Below are 23,747 nucleotides of genomic sequence, written 5' to 3'. Positions count from 1 at the left end.
GTGCCCTAGGGTCCAATGGTCTTCCCTCTTACTAAATGAAAGCAGCACATTCGAAATCTCATCACACGTCCCACGCTGCTAGGCACAAACAACTCATTTTTTACCCTAACGTAACCGAAAATAGATATCAGTGTTTTGAATGCGTTGAAATGCACGAAGTGCAATTTATGTTAAACTGTATATTCTTGTTGGAGGACCAGTCATGCTTCGACTTAATCGATTAATTGTAGTAACACGATTGTAAACAGGTCATCTTTATGGAGGGTTAAGCGCAGGTACTTAATTAGGATAACCCAAAAAAGTTGGAACCCATGACAAGCCGACCCTAAAACCAGCAGCCAGTATGATATTCACTGGATAATTCATCAGAATAGGTATACATGTATATCTCTACATCATAGGAAGGTTAGCATGGATCAAACATTAGACTAGCATGGTCCGGTGGATAACGCACTGGTCTGCTAGTTGTAGGACAGGGTTAACATGGATTCAAGCCCTCAGTGTGGCGAGATGCATCGATTTTCTTGCTACTTACAAAAACCCTTGTTCACAGTCATAAATTCAACCTTAACACTGGGATGCTCGACGCCGGGATGCTCAACACTGGGATACTCGACACTAGGATGGTCGACACTAGGATGCTCGACACTGGGATTCTCAACACTGGGATGCTCAACACTGGGATTCTCAACACTGGGATGCTCGACACTGGGATTCTCAACACTGGGTTGCTCGACAATGGGATTCTCAACACTGGGATTCTCAACACTGGGATGATCGACGCCGGGATGCTCGACAATGGGATTCTCAACACTGGGATGCTCGAGACTGGGATGCTCGACACTGGGATTCTCAACACTGGGATACTCGACACTGGAATGCTCAACACCGGGATGCTCGACACCGGGGGTACTCGATATCAGGATGCTCGACACTAGTTTCATCTGGACGCGAGGGGGTGTTATTGATGTGATGGTGAAAGATATTAAATGTCAAATTATTATATTTACGATCTCTCAACTGTAGGGAGAAACTATTCCCTGAAAATATTTGAACCCAAGTCGTGTGTGTCATTTGCCTTGAATGCAGTCACCCGAGTCAGCAGTGCACAGAGGGACGAAGGTTAAGCTCTCCTGACCTTGAACCCAGAAGATTTATATGTTTGAAGAATATTTTTGACATTTCCTTCCAGAAGACGGTTGTCTTGTAATGGATTTTATTTGAATCAGTTACCCGGTGGGTTAGTAATCCAAGAAAGCCAAGGTGTTGGGTGGACTCCTAATTCCTCTACTTGAGGCTCCAACGCTCAACAGTCGGTTAGCACCTAGGTACCTGTTTACCGCTAGGCGATTAGGGGCAACAGGTGTAAGGAAACTTGCCCTACGTTTACACTAGTTTGGGGTCAAACCTGGGTCCTTCAGTTGTGAGCAAAGCTGCTACCATTTGAACCACACAGATATTAAAGACCTGCTCTTTCGTTTGTCCTCATCGTCTATGATCTTTGTGAGACGATAAAGATAATCATGTTCTGCCTGGTGGTTAATACAAGTAGACTCTGAACGTTGGGCAGAAAGTGCATATTCTTAAACTTTGCAAATCAATATTTACCTTCACTAAACACCTAACTTCAACTAGTTCCACCCACTGTCTTCACTACTTTTATTAGTAATTATATATATATATATATATATATGTATATATATATATATATATATATATATATATATATATATATATATATATATATATATATATATATATATATATATATACATGTATATATATATATACATGTATATATATATACATGTATATATATATATACATATATATATATATATATATATATATATATATATATATATATATATATATATATATATATATATATATATATATATATATATATATATATATATATATATATGTGTGTGTGTGTGTGTGTGTGTGTGTGTGTGTGTGTGTGTGTGTGTGTATGTATGTATGATAAAACACAATCTCACATTTCTCAAAATATATAAATATATAAAAAATTTATTTATATATATAATTTTTTTATATATTTATATATTTTGAGAATTGATTGTGTTTTATCACACACACACACACACACACACACACACACACACACACACACACACACACACACACACACACACACAGGAGCAGCGAGGAGCAAGAAGGCTGGAGGCAGTGGAGATGTCATGTCTGAGGGCAATGTGTGGTGTGAATATAATGCAGAGAATTCGTAGTTTGAAAGTTAGGAGGAGGTGCGGGATTACCAAAACTGTTGTCCAGAGGGCTGAGGATGAGTTGTTGAGGTGGTTTGGACATGTAGAGAGAATGGAGCAAAACAGAATGACTTCAAGAATGTATCAGTCTGTAGTGGAACTAAGGCGGGGTAGGGGTCGGCCTAGGAAAGGTTGGAGGGAGGGGGTAAAGGAGGTTTTGTGTGCGAGGGGCTTGGACTTCCAGCGGGCATGCGTGAGCGTGTTTGATAGGAGTGAATGGAGACAAATGATTTTTAATATTTGACGTGCTGTTGGAGTGTGAGCAAAGTAACATTTATGAAGGGATTCAGGGAAACCGGCAGGCCGGACTTGAGTCCTGGAGATGGGAAGTACAGTGCCTGCACTCTGAAGGAGGGGTGTTAATGTTGCAGTTTAAAAACTGTTGTGTAAAGCACCCTTCTGGCAAGACAGTGATGGAGTGAATGATAGTGAAAGTTTTTCTTTTTCGGGCCACCCTGCCTTGGTGGGAATCGGCCAGTGTGTTAATAATAAAATAATAATAATAATATATGTATATATATATATATATATATATATATATATATATATATATATATATATATATATATATATATATATATATATATATATATATATATATATATGCAATAAGATCACAGTGAACAGGTGATTTCAAAATATACAAAACAACCACTCTGAAAGAATAGAGAAATTCCAAGCGCTTTCGTGACTACTCACATTATCAAGGAACTATGAAAGTGAAGCATCCAAGGAAGCTATATAAGGGGTCCGGCCAGCACCTCACTATCAGATCCCACAACGGCTAAACACGTGACACGCGGCGAGCCAACTTGGATAGGTCCTTTGCACAACTCACCCCCAAGCTATTCTACCCAAGAAAATTTAAAAATTATTTGTCCAGTGTATTATTAAATTCTTCCCAAATAATATTAATTATAAATGGATCTAATTTATATAAACCAAAGGAAATATTCATATTATTGTCAAAACTGCTTTTTATGAAACAAGATTCAATTATATTCCTGTCGACCATGGACTTGCTTAATACTACTTTCTCAACTTTTTGAAAATCAATTGGATGGTTAAAATCTCTTACATGAATAAATAGAGCATTGGAATCTTGTCCAGTTCTAATGCTATATTTATGTTGTTTTAATCTTAGTTCGAGATTTTTACCAGTTTGACCGTAATAAACTTTATCGCAAATTTTACAAGGAATCTTATAGACACATCCATCAGCATTTTGGGGGGAATTCTTTATCAAAAGTTTTTTTACTGTATCAAGATTTTTGAATACAACTTTAATATTAAAAGTCTTAAGAAGAGAAGGCATATCAACCAAGTTGTCATGGTAAGGGAGAACCAACATATTTTTAGTTGAATAAGGCTGGTTGCCACTTTTTATAATCCAAAAAGGGGCAACCAGCCGCGTGTCACGTGTTTAGCCGTTGTGGGATCTGATAGTGAGGTGCTGGCCGGACCCCTTATATAGCTTCCTTGGATGCTTCACTTTCATAGTTCCTTGATAATGTGAGTAGTCACGAAAGGGCTTGGAATTTCTCTATTCTTTCAGAGTGGTTGTTTTGCATATATATATATATATATATATATATATATATATATATATATATATATATATATATATATATATATATATATATATATATATATATATATATATATATATATATATATATATATATATATATATATATATATATATATAATTTTTTATATATTTATATATTTTGAGAATTGTGGGGCTTGTGTTTTATCACATTCAGATACAAGCGCTAAACCTGTAAGGGATACATGCTACCAAGGAGAACGAAAGGTAATTACGTTTGATCCAGTTTTGATTTCTTTGGTCAAGAGGCCTTATCAAAAAAAAAGTCAATGTGATGTCTTTTATTTATAAATGTTAAAAAAAGCATGGTCTTTCTTGCCATCTTGAAATTCACACACACACACACACACACACACACACACACACACACACACACACACACACACACACACACACACACACACACACACACACACACACACACACACACACACACACACACACACACATACGTGGCGAGGTGTCAGAGTGGGCACCTGTGACCAGCGGGTGTCAGAGTGGGCACCTGTGACCAGTGGGGTCCCACAGGGGTCAGTCCTAGGACCAGTGCTGTTTCTGGTATTTGTGAACGACATGACGGAAGGAATAGACTCTGAAGTGTCCCTGTTTGCAGATGACGTGAAGTTGACGAGAAGAATTCATTCGATCGAAGACCAAGCAGAACTACAAAGGGATCTGGACAGGCTGCAGACCTGGTCCAGCAATTGGCTCCTGGAGTTCAATCCCACCAAGTGCAAAGTCATGAAGATTGTGGAAGGGCAAAGAAGATCGCAGACGGAATACAGTCTAGGGGGGGGCCAGAGACTACAAACCTCACTCAAGGAAGATCTTGGGGTGAGTATAACACCAGGCACATCTCCTGAAGCGCACATCAACCAAATAACTGCTGCAGCATATGGGCGCCTAGCAAACCTCAGAACAGCATTCCGACATCGTAATAAGAAATCGTTCAGGAGCCTGTACACCGTGTACGTTAGGCCCATATTGGAGTATGCGGCACCAGTTTGGAACCCACACCTAGCCAAGCACGTAAAGAAACTAGAGAAAGTGCAAAGGTTTGCAACAAGACTAGTCCCAGAGCTAAGAGGTATGTCCTACGAGGAGAGGTTAAGGGAAATCGACCTGACGACACTGAAGGACAGGAAAGATAGAGGGGACATGATAACGACATACAAAATACTGAGAGGAATTGACAAGGTGGACAAAGACAGGATGTTCCAGAGATGGGACACAACAACAAGGGGATACAGTTGGAAGTTGAAGACACAGATGAATCACAGAGATGTAAGGAAGTACTTCTTCAGCCACAGAGTAGTCAGGAAGTGGAATAGTTTGGGAAGCGACGTAGTGGAGGCAGGATCCATACATAGCTTTAAGCAGAGGTATGATAACGCTCACGGTTCAGGGAGAGTGACCTAGTAGCGACCAGTGAAGAGGCGGGGATAGGAGCTTGGACTCGACCCCTGCAACCTCAACTAGGTTAGTACAACTAGGTGAGTACACACACACACACACACACACACACACACACACACACACAAACACAATTTTTTTTTATTTTTAACATTATTATGACTATGTTCGATATATGAGGGAATGCTTATTGTAGAATTGGCATTAAATAACACAGTAGGGTTATGTATTAAATAACTTAATTACTCTGGGATGATAATGTCATTACTCATTGTTTGGTCTGTGTTAGTTAATGGTTGTCAAAGGCACTTGTCGATAGTGTGTGGGCTTGTGTGTTCTTTTTTTCCAATTAAAATATCATTAACTAAATTTTGGTCACTATTTCAGGAGCGCTAGCCATTGATCTATCCTTCCTGTTGCTTTAAAAATAGATTGGACAGATATATAAGTGAGAACGGTTGGGTGTAAACAAAGCCTACCTAGCATGGGCCGAAGGCTTACTGAACCACGCCTTAATTCTTATATTTTCATGTTCAATCATTTAGAGAGAAGAAAATTAGCTAGACCGTAGTTAGTCGTCTGCAGCTGATTAACCTGTAACAATTATTGTTTACCACAGGGAAGGTTATTGATTACCATATGAAGATTATCGACCACTTGGGCGGATATTATTGATCATTACCGAAAAGACTGTTGATTACTTCAGGAAAGTTTGTGTTGAACATAGGACTGTGTAATGAGTGTGTTGTGGTAGTGTGTCAAGGATAACTCCACTCTGTGGACAGCTGGCGCTCCAGTGATTAATTACCGGGAGATATGCACCAACCTGTGGGGAATACTTCCTGTCGAGAATGTTGTGTTGACCTGGAAAACAGTGCCTGTCGCGTAGTGATAAGTTTGGTCCTTTTTCTCTCTTTCTTCCTTTATCAACAAATAAGCAGATTTTTACGTAATTTCAGTAGTGGGATTACATTATTATTATTATTATTATTATTATTATTATTATTATTGCTGTTATAATTTTTATTATTATTAATTATATATTCTACTACAAGAGATAAGTTCGGTTAAAAGAACATAGATGAAGACTTTATGTTTAAACGTGTATGAAGACTTTATAAACATGTATGAAGACTTTATGAACATGTATGAAGACTTTATGAACATGTAAGAAGACTTTATGAACATGTAAGAAGACTTTATGAACATATATAAAGAGTTTATAAACATGTCGAGTATATATACTTTTCGAAGATTTCCAAGGCAGCTAGTGTTATTGGTGCCACATTATCATGGACATAAAGCTGAGTCACGCAATTACCTCATTAATATCCTAATTATACACCATTTGGTCATCACTCAGGGTAATCATCTTGCCTGAGGCCAACACTACAAAACTGTATATAATTCCATCTGATGAGTTTTCTTGTCTTTTATTTTTCGACGAGTGTAACAAGCTGTCGACCTCACGTCTTAAACCACTCAGCTGCAGATGTCTCATAACATTAGGCAGCTGCTTGACATCAAACCACGTTTCTTCCTAGCGCCGGGCACACCAGTGAGTCTGAAGTGTGGTATCCTGTACGTTCTGGCCTCACAAGCGATACTATACTTAATACCCCTCGCTTATTTCTTAGTGTACAGTTACCATAAGCAATGCATCTTTCACTGAATTACACAATTTTTATATTAATGTTAAGAGTAAGACATCTATTCCTCCCACATGTGCCTGATGTGTTGAATTTCCTGTGTTGCAGGATATAGTAAAGGTAATAAATATTTTCCAATATTTCCTTTGCTTATGTTTGTACATGTGCCTCTCTCTGCCTCTCCCCTGCCTCAGTGCCTTTTTCCTGCCCTTGCCTCTCCGTCTCGTCTTGCTCATTAACAGCTCCACACACACACACACACACACACACACACACACACACGCTACAGAAAGCTCATGTTTGCGCTTGGGTGGAGCGCTTCTCTACAGACCTATCATATAAATGACTCTTAATATTGCATTTAGTATCCGTTTTCTTTGCTTAATTTTTAAAGATAAAACAAACCGCTTTCGTACTTATTTTTATTTATTCACAAGCGTATCTACCTCACAAACTTTCTATTGATTTATTACATATTTTTCTCTCTCTATACACTTTTTAACTCAGAAAAGTTGCTCCACACTGCATTAAGAAACACAGTCCAAGGACATTGCCTTAGTAATACCATCAAAGTGGTGCACCTTCAACACTGATATTGGTTTTGCATGTGTACAAACACGTGTCATTCTTTATGGGTTATACAAGCAGGTGAGACTGCATTTTGTTCCTCTTTAACCTTGAGGGCTCCAATAGGTATCTCAAACCTTCACCGATGCCACATACTAAGACCTTCAAAATTCACACATAACTAGCAGATTGGAAACGAAATTTAGACAACGTTACGATTTTAAGTCGCGATGTGGAATCCCAATGCACTTTAGGTAAACCATTGGTGGACACAGGTGTTGTATGTAGTTATCAGCCATTGGCTAAGAGTAGTTGGTTGTGGCTTCAACAGAAGTTTTCAATACACGGGTCTTGTTGACGATGCAAAAAATTCCGGCTGGACAGTGTTGGATAACAGCTCAGGGATGAACGTAGAAGACGGGATGACAGGGAAAACTTCATTGTGCTACGTGTGTGTGTTTGTACTCACCTATTTGTGATTGTAGGGGTGGGGGGAGCTCTCAGCTCCTGGCCCTGCTTCTCTAACTGAATACAGTGGTTCACTCTCTCCTGGGTTAGTGAACTCAGTCATACCTCTTTGTAAAGGCTTCCAGGTCGTTCCACATCCTGCCCACTCCGAGGAGGAAGGAATATTTCGTAACATCGCTGTGAGTCATCAGTGTTTTAACCTTCATCTATGCCCTTGTTAACCTGTTTCCCGCCTCTCGAAAAGCCTACTCCTGTCTACCCTATCGGTTCTCAGTATTTTGTAAGTCGTTATGTTTTTTCTCAGCGTTTTGTCTTTTAATGTTTTCCTTTAGTCTCTCCTCATAACTCACTCCTTAGCCCCAATACTTCTCAACTTATTAGTTTCTTGACTTGCTTGATCAGGTGTGGGTTTCATACTGGTGCTGCGTACTCCAAGATGGGCATGACATTTGTCGCATATAGTTTCGTCAGAGAGAGAGAGAGAGAGAGTGAGAGAGAGAGAGAGAGAGAGAGAGAGAGAGAGAGAGAGAGAGAGAGAGAGAGAGAGAGAGAGAGAGAGAGAGTTAGTTTGTGTATGTTTGTCTTTTATAATATATTTTTTAGTTTGCGTGAGATCTAGCTCTTAAGCCCGCCTCTAAACATTTGGACTAGGCGAATTAGTTCCTTCATACTTCCTGTGGTTTTAAATCACTGAATAAAATTATCTTCAAGAATATCATTGTCCAACTCATTCCACTGCCTTTAAATTCAAGACGCGTTTCTATTTTGCTTCCTAATAATAATAAAAGTTTAGGAAACATTTCACCAGCCAGTGTCGTCTTCAGTCCAATACAGAGAATAACAGTGGAAGTTGAGGAGCTCAGCCTGGAGGCTGAGGGACTAATTACTTATAACTCCTGAGGGACTGATTTGTTTGCAATTGTGTTATTACGATTTCGTGAGTCTAGACAGACTGATTTCTGGCCTTAGATTCGATCATATATACTCTGGAAATTTGTATAGTATTTGCTCCCCACCACTTATTTATCAAGAGCGTTCCATTTTTTGTGCTCTAATTAAATAAAGACTGGAGATGCGGGGTATCGATCCCCGTACCTCTCACATGCTAAGCGAGCGCTCTACCATCTGAGCTACATCCCCGTTGTAAGTTACCCCGAGTCTGAAAGTTAAACTACTCAGCCATCCAGACTGTGTATGTACTTGCCTCTTTGTGGCTGCAGGGGGTCGAGTACTCACCTAATGTAAGGTGTGTGTGTACTCACCTATTTGTGGTTGCAGGGGTCGATCTTCTGGCCCCGCCTCTTCACTGATCGTTACTAGGTTCTCTCTCTCCTTGCTCCATGAGCTTTATTAAACCTCGTCTTAAAACTGTATGGTTCCTGCCTCCACTACGTCACTTGCCAGATTATTCCACTTCCTGACAACTCTATGACTAAAGAAATGCTTCCTAACATCCCTTTGACTCATCTGAGTCTTCAACTTCTAATTCTGACCCCTTGTTTCTGTGTCCCATCTCTGGGACATCCTGTTTCTGTCCACCTTGTCAGTTCCTCGCAGTATTTTGTATGTCGTTATCATGTCTCCACTAATCCTCCTCTCCTCCAGTGTCGTCAGGCCAATTTCCCTTAACTTTTCTTCGTAGAACATTCCTCTTAGCTCTGGAACTAGCCTTGTTGTGTGTGTGTACTCACCTAATTGTGGTTGCAGGGGTCGAGACTCAACTCCTGGCCCCGCCTCTTCGCTGATCGCTACTAGGTTCTCTCTCTCCTTGCTCCATGAGCTTTATCAAACCTCGTCTTAAAGCTATGTATGGTTCCTGCCTCCACTACGTCACTTGCTAGGGTATTCCACTTCCTGACGACTCTATGACTGAAGAAATACTTCCTAATATCCCTGTGACTCGTCTGAGTCTTCAGCTTCCAATTGTTTGTGTGTCCCCCTCTCTGGAACATCCTGTCTCTGTCCACCTTATCTATTCTACGCAGTATCTTGTATGTCGTTATCATGTCTCCCCTGACCCTTCTGTCCTCCAGTGTCGTCAGTCCGATTTCCCTCAACCTTTCTTCGTAGGACATTCCCCTGAGCTCTGGAACTAGCGTTGTTTCAAACCTTTGTACCTTCTCTAACTTCTTGACGTGATTAACCAGGTGTGGGTTCCAAACTGGTGCTGCATACTCCAGTATGGGCCTGACGTACATAGTGTGTGTGTGTGCGCGCGCGCGTGTCCTCTTCCATTTCTATTCTCAAACTTTGTACATCATTCGCAAAGCAGAGATTTAATTTGGTAGATTATTATTATTATTATTATTATTATTAGTAGTAGTAGTAGTAGTAGTAGTAGTAGTAGTAGTAGTAGTAGATTAGATAAGGTTCCTGACCCGCCTTTGAAGCTTTTGGTCATCTGACCGAGGCCTTCCGCTGGCTTACCGGTCCACCCCTTTAAAAGTTATGGTTATAGTTATAACCATTTAAATTTATAGTAGTAGTAGTAGTAATTTTTATTATTATTATTATTATTATTATTATTATTATTATTATTATTATTATTAGTGAGTAGAGCTCTTGGGTTTAGCAACGGAGGAGTTGTTGATAATAAGATTTCATCATAAGAAGGGGAATGTTATCTTAACTCCTTAGATCAAGAGGTCTTGACCAGCATCAAAGCATTTTTTTTTTTCAATATGATTCTTTGAGTTGGTTTTCACTCAGCTGGTACACGCTACGCCTCCACTATCCCCTGAGTCACTTTTAATAAATTTGCACATCTAGTAATAAATTAATGTATCACTCCTGGGTACTCGTATGTGTGTATGTGTGTAGGGGTCGAGTAACAGCTCCTGGCCCCACCTATTATCAAAATTCTACAGGCTTCACTGATTCCTGGTCTCTAAGATTCGATCATATCTGTAGTGTAAATTTTAATAGTGTTTGCCTTTAGCACCTTCTCGTCTAGTGTATTAAGCTTATTACCCACCCTGAGACCGATGTAATGTTCTATTAAAAAAAACCACTGGAGATGCGGGGTATCGATCCCCGTACCTCTCACATGCTAAGCGAGCGCTCTACCATCTGAGCTACATCCCCGTTGGAAAGTTACCTTGCGCCAGACATTATGTGCCACTCACCCATCCTGTGTGTACTCACCTAGTCACCTACTTGAGGTTGCAGGGGTCGAGTCCAAGCTCCTGTGTGTGTGTGTGTGTGTGTGTGTGTGTACTCACCTAATTGTGGTTGCAAGGGTCGAGACTGAGCTTCTGCCCCCGCTTCTCCACTGACCGCTACTGGGTCACTCTCCCTGCACTGAGCTTTATCATACCTCTGGACCCTGCCTCCACTACATCGCATCCCAAACTGTTCCACTTCCTCAGTACCCTGTGACTGAAGATATACTTCCTCGATGTGTGTGTGTGTGTACTCACCTAGTTGTGGTTGCAGGGGTCGATTCACAGCTCCTGGCCTCGTGTGTGTATGTGTGTGTGTACTCACCTAGTTGTAGTTTCTTGGGTCGAGTCACAGCTCCTGGCCTCGTGTGTGTGTGTGTGTGTGTGTGTGTGTACTCAACAATTTGTGGTTGATAAAGGTAAGGAACTCGTGGTGCAAGGAACTGGACCACATTTTCTTTGGATTTAACCTAAATGCCTCCAGCTCCTCCATGTGCTGTATGACCCTTGTGGGATTAGCGCTCCTCTTAGGAATGTAATAATAACTGTTTTTGTTATAGTTGTAAATATTAATTCCCCAATCTTGAATTGAACTCCAGTAACTCCATTTTTTTTAATCCGCACTTGCTTCCCGTGTAAGTCTCTCCAGAGACAGGTAAGAGTAGCTTAAGAAGATATCTTGGTACTTGCAGCTGGGATAAAAGGAAGCCACAGTTATAAACTGAGGAAAAAATGGTTCCGAAGGGATAATATAAAAATTATCTTCGAAAACAGTCGTTGAGCAGTAGATTGACTTGAAAGGGGAAGTAGAAAGTACTAAAATCACTGGAATTTTTTTTGGATGAATATGTAGACGGGACAACACGAACATAGCTGTAATTGTTGCTAGAAATAGTTTTTGCATTGGTCACGTTGATTCCACATTTTTTGAACACAAGAGACGTACGACTAAAGTCTGTTTGGAAAGTCGTTTAAGTGTATCAGAAAACGGTATTGGTTATTGTTCTGCTCTGTGATGCTTATAGCTTTTTTTTTTTACCTTATTTTTATTAGTATTGAAGTTGAAGTGATAAACCTGTAGAAGTCGTACAGAAGCCGGAAAAATGGGTGACAATCACTTTTGGTCCGAGAAAGCGGAGAACAGCTCCACTTTTTGTATGATCAAATGGACTTTAGCGGCATCAAGGATTTTTTACCACCTGTTCCCCAATTTTAATTACTTTGTATGGGTCGGGGTTAAAATCTTGAGGCTAATGTTTGTATCATTCTTAAGTACTCGTCTGTGTTTGCAGAAGTCGAGTAACAGTTCCTGGCTGAACCTTTTAGCTCTTACCGACGGCTTTAGTGAGTTCAGGCCTCCAGCTTCTGATCTTATTTGTTCATGAAATTTAACAAGTGTACACGGTGTTTGCCTTTATCAGATCTTCAGTTGGTATATTCCACCAGCAAACTACTCTCACACTGAAAAGGTGCTTTCTAACCTTCAATTTAGAGAAGACACTGGAGATGCGGGGTATCGATCCCCGTACCTCTCACATGCTAAGCGAGCGCTCTACCATCTGAGCTACATCCCCGTTGGAAAGTTATCTCTATCTGAAAGGAAAAATCACTTGTTTATCCGGAATCTGTGTTTACAGAGATGTCACTTTGTCTGACTTTTTTGGATTATCCTAGGTAATTTATACATATGTTACTATATATGATAATTTGTGTATTTTTGTGCTCCTGCACCAGCTTATTTAATTGAATTTGAGGGATCGAGACTCGCCTCCTGGCCCAGCCTCCCAGACCACTTTGATTGGGATCACTGATTTCTGGCATCTTGAGCCTTATCATATCTTCTCTTGAAGCTGTATATTGAATTTGTCTTTATCACTGACTCGTTCGGGTAATTCCATTACTCAGTCACTCTAAGGCTTAAAAGTACATCCTTGTCTATAGCTCCACCATCGTTCCCTTGATCCTGGACTTCTTAATTTAAACAGTCTTTCCATATTTGCCCTGTTTATCCCTCTTAGCATTTTTTTTAAAGTATGTCTCACCTTATGTAAATTATGTCTCCCCTTGCCCTTCTTTCTGTCAGGGTCATCAGATTTAGTTTCTTCAATCTCTCCTTATAGTTCATCTTTAATTTCTGATACTAGTTTGGTTGTAAATCCTTGGATCTTTCCAATCTTCTTTACATTCTTTTCCAGGTGTGGGCTTTATGTTGGGGCCGCGTACTCAGTGATTGTTTTAAATATTTTTATATAAAACTGTGAAGGATATTTTATTCAAGTTTCTGTATGTTAATCTGAGGTTTAATAATCCTGTATATGCCACTGTCTTTGTATGGTTTGTGTCAGTTTCTAGTTATATTCTTGGTGTTGTACTTACCACAGTCCTTTTCACTCTGATATTTTCAGCTTCTCTCTTCTCATTAGTTTTACATCATCAAGTCTGCTTGAGCATGTGCACGCATTCCAGTGGTCTTGTGTGTGTTAGTATGTGTGAAACCATACATGCGTGGGCTTGTATTTTCGCTTTTACGAAACCAGCTTTTTGCGTGTGTATATTTACACATATATGCTGTTTGCCCTTGTGTGTAATTGCGAGCGCGTTTATGAAGTATAAATGCATGCTTGAACATTATATGTTCGCGACCATTGTTTATATAATTAATTGGCTTTCACATTTGTGTTTCACTCCATCGTCTCCCTCTAGCTCTATCTACTCACTACCCTCACTTAAAAAACACTGGAGATGCGGGGTATCGATCCCCGTACCTCTCACATGCTAAGCGAGCGCTCTACCATCTGAGCTACATCCCCGTTGGTAAGTTACATTGCGCCAGACATTAAATGCCACTCGGCCATCCTGTGTGTAGTCCCCTATTTGTGGCTGCAGGGGTCGAATCATAGCTCCTGGCCCCGCCTCTTCACTGATCACTACTGGGACCTGTCTCTCCCTGCTCCATGTGTGTGTGTGTGTGTGATGGAGAGAAAGTTTATTTAAGGTACAGGTACACGCATATACACTTAAACAAATTATCATACATAGTAACATATTTGCAAATTATCTAGGATAACCCCCCCAAAAGAGTCAGAGTGGCTTATTTTCATTGGCGTCCTTGAGACTGAGAGAGACAGACAGACAAAGACAGACAGACAGACAGACAGACAGACAGACAGAGTGCGTGGGCGGACTTTTGTATGAACGTTTAATAGTTTTTTCTAGCAGGAACTGTGGATGACATTTACTTTACAATATAAAACCGAGAAACTCATTCTTACAAACAATCCTTAATTCATAAAGAATGTTTTACACAAAATATTCATGCAGTCTGCATAATAAACTATGTTATAGTATTCACTATCATAATTTAATAAATCACAGATTCTAAGCTAATCAACCTGTATGTATAATATAAGTTCATCAATCCACGTGTGATAATTAGTATGAATCAACCACTGTATTAATTGTATAAAGATACAAACATCACAACCAAATTCAAAGTGCCACACCAATACAAAGATGGACAACTCACTAGTACTCACTGGAAAGTTGCCCAGTGTCTGTGAGCTAATTAAACCACACGGCCAGTCTGCTGTGTGTTAGTTACTAGGTGTGTGTGTGTGGGTTTACTCAACTAATTGTACTCACCGAGTTGTGGTTGCAGGGGTCGATTCACAGCTCCTGACCCCGCCTCTTCATTGGCCGTTGCCAGATAACTCTTAGTGCTATATGAGCTTTATCATACCTCTGTATGTGTGTGTTTATGTGTGTTTTTGTTTGTGTGTGTGCGTTTCCTTTATGGGATCAGTAATATCCTAGCTTTATTTAATGTTACCTTATCTAACTATTCACTAGTGTGTGTTTGTGTTTGGGTGTATACTCTCCTTGTGTATTTGTTATTTGTGATCTACATTTATTCCCCTAAAATTGCCCTCATATAAACGCCCTTTAGTGGGGCGGTTAAGCAAGAAATCATGCACTTTGATATATAGTTTAAATGACTCCTACTGATTATTTTTAGATATAGTAGATGCACGCCATCAGTGCCCCTTGCCGGCTACCACGGCCTTTTTTAAAAAATGGCTGCCAATTTCTTCAACTACATTTATCTTTTGAAGTTTACAAGCCATAATCATGATCTTTCCGTCTAAGTTCCTAGTTTTGAGGTCAACAAAACATCGGTCACAACCAGTGATAGATATACGCACTCAAATCTCAAGAAATAATATTTATATTTAGAGAAACCAAATTAATATAATTGAACATAGCACAGAACAATACTTGATTTACAATGTGAGTAAATGTTGCAGCGATGTTGTTTAGTGAATTGCTTCATATATCACATCTCAGTCAACTTTGTATGAAGCTACAATAAATTATGTCCACTTCAACAGCATGAAACATTGAAGATGACACTAGGTTACAAAATTTAACTTTTAATCCGGTTTAGAACCAAAGTAGTTGTTTTATGCTAACTTAGATGCTTTGATTGCAAATCTGAACTTGTTTAGTCAATATCACCTAAGTTTATTTTGTAATTTTATTATCAGTATTTTGGCTATTTAAGTTTGAAGAATCACATGATATAATTTTATTGACCAGTGTTACTTAACATAAACACACTCATCCCCCAATGGTCTGAAGAACGCCAGCCTCCAGTACAAGTACAGGAGACCAGTATTTAAAGTGAGATTATTCCTCAGACATTTTATCACTCAAACTGTGAAAGCCAAAGGATGCCTCCCAGTTGATGCAGTTTCTTTGTACCTATCATAGGAATGATGCTGCAAGATGAAAAGGGCAGCAGCCGTAACTTGATGGATATGCCTGGTCCTAGTTACATGTACGCTGGTTATTTGTGTATTGTTCTAGTTACGCTATTGTGCATTTTTATTCTCTTTTAAGAAAACACTGGAGATGCGGGGCATCGATCCCCGTACCTCTCACATGCTAAGCGAGCGCTCTACCATCTGAGCTACATCCCCGTTGGAAAGTTACCCCGTATCTGAGGGTTAAACTTCTCAGCCATACTGTGTGTTAATGACTTCTAATTTATTAAGGATGTTGGTCTCCAGATCCTAGGATTCTGAAGGGTATTGAGTTCAAACTCCTAGGCTTATTAGGTTATAGAGGTCCGGCTCCCAGACATGGTTCATGTTTACTTGGTTTAGGTTAAAGAACTCCAGACTCTGATCCTGACAGTTCTTTAGATGAATGGCCTCCAGCCCCTGTTCTACCTTCTAATCAAACTGTGCTTAAGAGCTCTACCTCCTAAACTTGTTAGTGGGTGTTGCACCCCACCTAGTTTATTACTTAGATAGCTTTATTATGCACCCAAACCCATCCTGTGGACGGTAGTCAGAAGATTACAAAGGCATATAAGGGGTCCAAGGGCTGGGCCTCAGTCTTTGGTTATACTAACCGTCAGCTGTTTCAAGATGCTTAGCTACTGCTCCCGGTCTTGCTCATCATTTACCAAGAAGCATCTTGTGTCAGCTTCAGCAGATATGAGATATGTTTGAGGAAGCTGATTATTATCATGAGGGAGCGTTAAACCTGTAGGGTTTGAAAGGCATTCAGGCTTCCATGCTTCTCTAACACTGCATCTTCGATACACTTCTCTAACTCCGTTCTGTTCCCTCAAATTCAATCTCATACCATTCAAACACGCCTACAACTCATTAACATATACGTTGTTATTCACCGCGGAAGACTGAGAGATAAATGTGGAGATGAAGAAAACTATTTCATTTAAGACTAACTCGTTCAGTTGTTTCTCTCATGAGATATACTGGGGTAAGGGACAAGGATTACTGAATACCATCGTCATTATATATTCATATAATAAGGTTTAAAATTAATTGTTTGTGACTTCCATGAAATGCGAGGAGCAAACCAAGTTGAACCTGTCAAAAATCTGGAAACATGCGCGAATGGATAAACAGATAAATCACGCGAAAGATAAATAAACGGACAGTCTGCATATGCAAATAAGCAGGATTCGTGAAGTGTCAATATCGTCGCCTCCATCCCATCACTGAGTATCAACATTACCGCTGGTCGGAGATGCTGGTTGCAACCGGTGAGTTGATCTATTTTCGTCTCAGTTTTGGTCCCTCTCTCCAACACCCCCCTCCTCCCTCCTCTCTCTTTCTCTATATTTTTCCTCCCACTGCTCCTTCTCTTATCTTTTGTTCATTATTCCTCCTTCGCCACTCCTCTCTCCTGACTTTCCCTTATCACTCACTTCTTCGACCCCTCTTTTCCCCATCTCCTCGTCCTTTCTTCATTTTCTCTTTCTTCAGCAGGCACCCCAAGGTCACGGGGTTCGTAAGTTGGTATGAAGTTTATTTTTGTTAGTATAAATGAGTATGTGCGTAGTATATGAGTTGTGGTTGCTGGGTCGCAGCTCAGCTCCCGGTCATGTCCTTTTAAAAACATACAACTGGGTTCACTAGCTTCTTCTCTCATAGGCTTCGTCGTACTTATTCTTAAAGCTTAGTATGGTTTTTGCCTACACCTCGTCTAAGTCGTTCTACTTCCCTAGCAATATTAGGTTAAAGAAATACTCTCTGGCATCGGTGTGACTCAACCAGGCTGTTACTGCTGGCCGCACGTAATTCAACGTCCAACGTACGAACCACAGCCCGGCAGGTCGGGCTGTACATCATTTATGACCTTTTCTCACAATTTCTACATTGATCAGAGTTGTTGTTTAAACTTATTCTTTCTTTACTGATGTCACCTTGTTGTAACTTTCCAGGTTGTCTTCAGTGAACACGCAGGTCTCGTTGTTTTGCACGCTCTCCGCAATTATTTTACGGAAACCAGTTTTATTTAATAAAATCAGCAAATTTAAACATACATAACCAGTAAACTTTCCTTAAGAAAAAGAATCACATTAGCTTCCTTCCCTCTCCGATGTAAAAATATTTTCCCTTCGCTATTCATTCCATAGCAACAATTCCTTATCATTAATCCTCTAAACTCCTATACCCCATCCCTCTACCCTATCCTCTAAACTACCATCCCTCTACCCTATCCTCTAAACTACCATCCCTCTACCCTATCCTCTAAACTACCATCCCTCTACCCTATCCTCTAAACTACCATCCCTCTACCCTACCCTCTAAACTACCATCCCTCTACCCTATCCTCTAAACTACCATCCCTCCGCCCTGTCCTGTAAACTCCCTCTAAATTGCTTAACTTCGCCTCACCCCCGAGATCCATCACCTCCACAGAACCCATCACACCCACGAGACCACCAGGTTCACAAGACCTACCACACGCATAAGGACCACCAAACACCCAAGACCCACAACACACTCAAACATTCACTTAACATTTCTCAAAATGTAAATTTCTCCTATGCAATTCTCTCAACTCCAGGTGCATAAAAATTTATTATAGTTCACTTCTCACATGGGAGGCCTGGTCACAGACCGGGCCGCGGGGGCGTTGACCCCCGGAACTCTCTCCAGGTAAACTCCAGGTAAACATGTCACTTTTATTCTAAACCCGACAATTCTTGAGCTAAATCGTTTACACTACCTCCGTTTTTCCACATTTCTTTAACATAACCACTATTCCTCTTTAAGCTCTCATTCCCTCCCATTCAGCTAATTTAATCCCATTTATTCATCCGTATTTAAACTCTCCCATCCTAGAACGTCCAGCATCCTTTCAGTCATAACATTAAGAATCAATTCTTTCTCGGTGACTATAAATATACCAGTGCGCCTTCAAACTCAGCTTCAAAATATTCTGTTCACTCTTCATTTATTGTATACAGAAAAAATAGTGCCCAGTCCCATTTTAGTCGCCTTCCACGACACTACAAGGCTTACTGAAAAAGTAGAAGTAGAAGTTTGTAAGGTTTATCCGTTTTCTTACCTGATCACTTTAGCAGTCCTGGTTGAGGAATCGTTTGTCAGGATTTAGTTTCAGGTTTATGTTACAGGATAGTAGTCCCTCCGGAGGTGCTTCCTGTTTGCCGACCAACTATTTACAAATTATATTTATAAATTTCATGTAGTTTGATCATTTTATCAAGTTAATTTTCTCACGTAGTTCTCAATGTCAATTTCGTAATGCTATCTGTAAAATTTACAATTACCATTTTCTTCATTTTTGATTAGAATAAGCTAGGTTAAGCTGGATTAGGGTAAGTTACATAAAACTAAAAAGAATATTTACTTAACCATAAGTAAGAATATTTTATGAACAGTTGTGATACTTCTGGCACTGAAGTGGTCTAAACTACAAGAAACGTTCAAACATGAACGATTTCCACTTGTGGCTCGAGAATGGACTTGTAACAATCCTAAACTACTGAAGTTAACTATGATTGCATCACGACCTAATTTCAACCTCACAGTGTCAGGAGAATCCTGATGTAATCAATACCTGAGCCCTAAGACCGCTTGTTCTTTCCCCTCTTCTGCGGTCACCTGACCTGATTCTTTACAGATATATATATATATATATATATATATATATATATATATATATATATATATATATATATATATATATTTATATATATATATATATATATATATATATATATATATATATATATATATATATATATATATATATATATATATATATATATATATATATAAGGCAGGACTATAAAGTACTCAAAGAGGGAGGGGGGGGGGCGGGGAATGAGAGGGGGAAATTCCGAAGAAGTTTAGAAATTAAAATTATTATTACAATATCTGAAGCATAAACCAATGTCTTAAGTATTGTGACTCGAGTGTGACTCTAGGACGGACCCAGATTTCGACTGAGGTTTCCACTCTGTATTATAGGTTATTGGTGAGCACAAATCAAAGTACAACAGGATGCAGTAGTTCATTCAGCATTTATGCTTGCTGGAGAATATTTAATCTTCAGGTGGTTGGTTCTTTCTGTAAAGAACATAATCTTCATTCATACAGCAAATCTTCTCTCCATTTAGACACTGAACTATGTTTTTAATCAGAAAACTTTCTAATTTAAAGATACGAGTAATAATGTTTCAAATAGTATATTGTGCTTCATGCTTATTAGGAGAAAATTATAGAATTTTAAAGGAGTAATTGTTTGGTATTAGTCGAGTCATCACAATCCACTATGTTTTTATGATGAATAAACCAACCACTGGATCCCTGTCCAGGATATTTGTCTTGTTTCCCTTTAAAATAAAGTTGATCAAATTGTCCGATATAAAAATTATTACAACTTTAGCAAGGAGCTGACCGAACACAAACCAGTTTCACCTTGGAAAACTTTCATTTCATTTTCGTTTTTACTAGTTTTTTCGTTGCTTTTCAGAAATTTTCAAGGATTTGAAGTGGGAAGGTTACCATGACAAGGTTATTTTAAAATATTTTCGATTATATGCACTTTTTTTTAGTTCATTTCTATGTTTACTTAATAAAAAGCCTTTTCAATAAAAATATGTTGATATTGTAAATCTGACTCAGTATTATAAAATATTTCTAAATTTACCATCAAAAACATTGATGGGAACATGGTCTTAAAGCTATATAGTATGCTAAACACACACACACACACACACACACACACACACACACACACACACACACACACACACACACACACACACACACACACACACACACACACACACACACACACACAGTGAAGCTTCGCTCCCTGCTTTTCTTTAACGAAGCTCAACAGAATGTCTGTTGGTTGACCTCAGCTCAGTTTCATGAGCTGTTACCGGATGTAGGGGAAGTGACTTCATGCGTGTCAGTGTCTCCGAAACAGCAGTGTAATAAACACTTGTTAACTAAAGGCAGGAACTTTCATATAGACAAAAATAAGAATTTTGAGTAAAGGTTTTTGTCCACATGGTGAACATTGTCTCCAGCCAGTAGTCAGGTACACGAATTCATCCCTGGCGAAATCGGTAACTAACAAGCGCTCCAGGTGCCACAAAATGTTATTAGCTCATTGTCACATTACTAGTGCAAGATGAATAATATCGTACGCGACATTTGTTTACAGTAGTATTCCCCGGAAATAGGTGAAAATTTTTCTTCGGTTAATGTTTTGCTAGGAAAAAAACACAGGAGAAACTACTGAGACAATTAAATGTCTCAGTAGTTGCTCTTGCTCCCTTTTACCTCTCTGTTGTCGATAATTATGTTTATTGCTCTAAGGGTGATCGACTGTTTACATCTGCTACCTCTCCGCTTTGTCTATTTCGTCCTCTACCTAAGCCTGCAGTGCAGGCGAAATGTATCGACAGTAAAGATTCCCTGATGCATCCTGATGGTTCCTGACGTACCCTGATGCATCCTGATGGTTCCTGACATACCCTGATGCATCCTAACGGTCGCTAATGTATCCTGATGGTTCCTGACGTACCCAGATGCATCCTGATGGTTCTTGGCGTATCCTGATGGTTCCTGACGTACTCTGATGCATCCTGATGGTTCCTGATGTATCCTGATGGTTCCTGGCGTACTCGGATGCATCTTGATGGTTCCTGACGTACCCTGATGCATCCTGATGGTTCTTGACGTGTCCTGATGGCTCCTGACGTACCCTGATGCATCGAAAGGAAACGCTGTGCAGCCTCGTGTATCATAATTCACTCGACGACTGCGGCGACTGCTACATTGGTGGAGGTGACGGTTTGGATGCTGCAAAGAGAGATCACGTGATGTAAACATTAGACTGTTTTAGAACCTTCATTTGTTGTTGTTGTTAACATCTTCGTTGTTTCTCTTCCCTATTCCTCTTATTTTACCTATGTTCTGTTTGCCCCATGTGTGTGTGCGTTTATGTGCGCGTTTGTGTGTGCGCGTTTGTGTGTGTGCGTTTGTGTGTGTGCGTTTGTGTGTGTGCGTTTGTGTGTGCGCGTGCGTGTGTGCGTGTGTGTGTGTGTGTGTGTGTGTGTGTGTGTGTGTGTGTGTGTGTGTGTGTGTGTGTGTGTGTGTGTGTGGGTGTGTGTGAGTGTGTGTGTGTGTGTGTGTCTGTGTGTGTACTCACCTAGTTGAGGTTGCAGGGGTCGAGTCCAAGCTCCTGGCCCCGTCTCTTCACTGGTCGCTACTAGGTCACTCTCCCTGAACCATGAGCTTTATCGTACCTCTGCTTAAAGCTATGTATGGATCCTGACTCCACTACATCGCTTCCCAAACTATTCCACTTCCTGACTACTCTGTGGCTGAAGAAATACTTCCTAACATCCCTTTGATTCATCTGTGTCTTCAACTTCCAACTGTGTCCCCTTGTTACTGTGTCCAGTCTCTGGAACATCCTGTCTTTGTCCACCTTGTCAATTCCTCTCAGTATTTTGTAAGTCGTTATCATGTCCCCCCTATCTCTCCTGTCCTCCAGTGTCGTCAGGTTGATTTCCCTTAACCTCTCCTCATAGGACATACCTCTTAGCTCTGGGACTAGTCTTGTTGCAAACCTTTGCACTTTCTCTAGTTTCTTTACATGCTTGGCTAGGTGTGGGTTCCAAACTGGTGCCGCATACTCCAATATGGGCCTAACGTACACGGTGTACAGGGTCCTGAACGATTCCTTATTAAGATGTCGGAATGCTGTTCTGAGGTTTGCTAGGCGCCCATATGCTGCAGCAGTTATTTGGTTGATGTGCACTTCAAGAGATGTGCCTGGTGTTATACTCACCCCAAGATCTTTTTCCTTGAGTGATGTTTGTAGTCTCTGACCCCCTAGACTGTACTCCATCTGCGGTCTTCTTTGCCCTTCCCCAATCCTCATGACTTTGCACTTGGTGGGATTGAACTCCAGGAGCCAGTTGCTGGACCAGGTCTGCAGCCTGTCCAGATCCCTTTGTATTTCTGCCTGGTCTTCGATCGAATGAACTCTTCTCATCAACTTCACGTCATCTGCAAACAGTGACACCTCGGAGTTTATTCCTTCCGTCATGTCGTTCACTTGTAGCTCTACTGTGTATTTGAAGCTCAAAACCACATGATCGCTGGCCCCAAGGGGTCTTTTATATGTGATGTCCTCAATATCTGCACTACTCAAGGTGAATACTAAGTCCAGTCTTGCTGGTTCATCCTCTCCTCTCTCTCTTGTAGTGTCCCTTACGTGTTGGTACATGAAGTTTTCCAGTACCACCTCCATCATCTTAGCCCTCCATGTATCTTGGCCCCCATGTGGCTCCAAGTTCTCCCATTCGATCTCCTTGTGGTTAAAGTCGCCCATGATCAGGAGCTTTGCCCTGCATGTATGAGCTCTTCTGGCCACTGCAGCCAGTGTGTCAACCATCGCTCTATTGCTCTCGTCATACTCTTGCCTTGGCCTCCTGCTGTTCTGTGGTGGGTTATACATCACTGCAATTATCACCTTGGGACCTCCAGAGTGAAGCGTTCCCGCTATGCAATCACTTTCTTCTCTGCTGTCTCCTCTCTCCAGCTCATCAAAATTCCATCGGTGTTTGATCAGCAATGCCACTCCTCCACCCCCCCCCCTGTTCCCTCTGTCTTTCCTCAGGATCTGGTATCCCGTTGGGAAGATGGCATCTGTTATCATACCTGTAAGCTTGGTTTCTGTAATTGTTATGATGTCTGGTGATGCCTCTTTGACTCTT

The 23,747-nt window shown here is 40.3% G+C and overlaps 5 non-coding genes across 5 annotated transcripts; all 5 read right to left on the bottom strand.

Annotated features, from left to right (window-relative positions):
- Positions 1-9,064: 9,064 nt before the first annotated feature.
- On the bottom strand, positions 9,065-9,137 carry TRNAA-AGC (transfer RNA alanine (anticodon AGC)). The gene has a single exon. It is a non-coding gene; the product is annotated as a tRNA-Ala (tRNA).
- Positions 9,138-11,008: 1,871 nt separating this feature from the next.
- On the bottom strand, positions 11,009-11,081 carry TRNAA-AGC (transfer RNA alanine (anticodon AGC)). The gene has a single exon. It is a non-coding gene; the product is annotated as a tRNA-Ala (tRNA).
- Positions 11,082-12,659: 1,578 nt separating this feature from the next.
- Positions 12,660-12,732, bottom strand: TRNAA-AGC (transfer RNA alanine (anticodon AGC)). The gene has a single exon. It is a non-coding gene; the product is annotated as a tRNA-Ala (tRNA).
- Positions 12,733-13,895: 1,163 nt separating this feature from the next.
- TRNAA-AGC (transfer RNA alanine (anticodon AGC)) lies at positions 13,896-13,968 on the bottom strand. Its single transcript has one exon. It is a non-coding gene; the product is annotated as a tRNA-Ala (tRNA).
- A 2,096-nt stretch (positions 13,969-16,064) lies between these two features.
- Positions 16,065-16,137, bottom strand: TRNAA-AGC (transfer RNA alanine (anticodon AGC)). The gene has a single exon. It is a non-coding gene; the product is annotated as a tRNA-Ala (tRNA).
- Positions 16,138-23,747: the final 7,610 nt, after the last annotated feature.

The sequence above is a fragment of the Cherax quadricarinatus genome, chromosome 39 (genome assembly GCF_038502225.1).
Source record: "Cherax quadricarinatus isolate ZL_2023a chromosome 39, ASM3850222v1, whole genome shotgun sequence".
NCBI classification, from domain to species: Eukaryota; Metazoa; Arthropoda; class Malacostraca; order Decapoda; family Parastacidae; genus Cherax; species Cherax quadricarinatus.
The sequence above is the reverse complement of the archived record's forward strand: the minus strand, read 5'-3'. Positions and strand labels throughout refer to the sequence as shown.